Genomic DNA, 2044 nt, shown 5'->3' on the forward strand with positions numbered 1-2044 from the left:
TCAAAAATGAAATAAGATTAAGCCAAAAGAAATACATTGAGTCATTAGCAAACAACTGTAAGTTACAAAATAGCAAATTGTACTGTGCACCTATGGAGACCAACTTAAAAATTGAAAAAGCTGTGATAAATAGAGAGGATATTGGATACAAAAATTTAATTGGCGCATTGTCGTATATTAGTAAAAATACCAGACCCGATATAAGTTATAGTGTGAATTATTTGAGTAGATTTCAAGATTGTTGTAATGAGACACATTTTAAATGTGCTTTGCGAATATTGAAATATTTGTACCGGACTAGAGACTTAAGATTAGATTATAAAAGAAATGAAAAATGTGAAACGATAGATTGTTATGTGGACGCTGATTAGGCAGGAGATCATTTAGAAAAGAAATCGACTTCTGAATATGTAATTAGATTGTGTGGAAATGTAATTGGTTGGAAGTCTAAAAAACAAAGGTGTGTGACAAAAGCCTCGACGTATGCAGAGTATGTAGCTCTATCGGAAGCGGTGAGTGAATTAATGTCCATTAGGGAAATTATGAAAATCTTCAATGTAGATCTAGAAGATAACCCTGTAAAAATTGATGAGGATAACTCTGGAGTGATGAGTATAGCAAAGCACGGAAATTTTACAAAAAATTCTGAACACATTGAAGTTCATTACCACTATGTTCACGAGTGCTTAAAGGAGAACAAGATAAACATACTTAAAGTAAGTACAGACGAAAATACTGCGGATATTTTTACGAAGGCACTGTGTACAGAGAGAGAATTTCGAAAGGTTTAGGTCATGGATGAATGTAAACTAAGAGAAATGTAGATAAAGCAATAAGTGTTAAAGTTTCTGTTACGTAATTCGTCAAAGCATGTAAATACGATTAAGTGTACAGTATAAATGTAAGGAGGCGTGTTAGGAACATGATTCATTTAAACTGTACATGTAAATGTGCGTGTAAGCGTCAGAGGACGTCCAGGCCTTAGTTGGGACAAAAGACAAGAGTCAGGCGTTAGAAGTATCTGGAGGAGCCGGTTGACAACAAGCGTGCGTGCTAGTAGCATTTCGAGGTCTTTAGAGTATAAGATATATGTATAAATGTTGTGTGCTAAATAAAGGGAATTATTTGTATTTCCGAATCCATTCTATACCATTACAAATACACTAACGTACAAGAATATTATAATAATCAGTAACAACGATAGGATTAACCAGTTCGCAAGTATAAAAAAGACACATTTTACACTGTGACGAAATAATATCCAAGAAATCTGATATAACATACATGGAAAATACACGAATCAGACTGAGAAACCACTGCGCACTTTCGTCAATAACTTCGACACAACCGTTACCAACTACTCGCGGAGTGAGATTGACCGAAGCGGTCCAGAGGCAACGCCCACGTACCCCAAGCGGCTACTGCCCCGCCACCAATAGTAACCCGACAGAACAGGATAATACTTGAATTCGTTGTTCCCCAAATTTTGAATTTATTTACCTCAACAACATATATAATGTACAAAAATTTATAATAATTTATAATACTGTTTATAATAACATGTAAATTATATTAATTATCTGACGCACGCAATGAGAGAAAGGTAAAGACCAGCGTGGCCGATGCGGCACTAACTCTACATCCGGTTGACCTCAATTTACCTACCTACGTACCTACACAGTGACGCCTACGCTTTAAAACTTTTGTCGAAATTTTAAAGTTTTAATGGTAAACTCTTCGTTCTTATAATATCTAACTGACAGGCATGCACCATTTATAAAAGAATCAACATAAATTTCGTAGTTGAGTATTATTGAAAGTCTCTAATTTAATTCAGAAAGGCAATAATTTGTTTAACGAAATAAGCCATTTATTTATCATCCGGGTTTCTACCATGACATTTATGTTATAATAGCAATATGAAAATAAGACAATCTGAGTAAAGAAATACTATTTCAAGTCATTTTCACCAATACATCTTAAGTGGTTTATAAATGATTCGTGTATTCCCTTCTTTCCTTCTGCCCCTACACACGCGAAACTA

This window comes from Bombus terrestris, unplaced genomic scaffold (genome assembly GCF_910591885.1).
Source record: "Bombus terrestris unplaced genomic scaffold, iyBomTerr1.2, whole genome shotgun sequence".
NCBI lineage: Eukaryota > Metazoa > Arthropoda > Insecta > Hymenoptera > Apidae > Bombus > Bombus terrestris.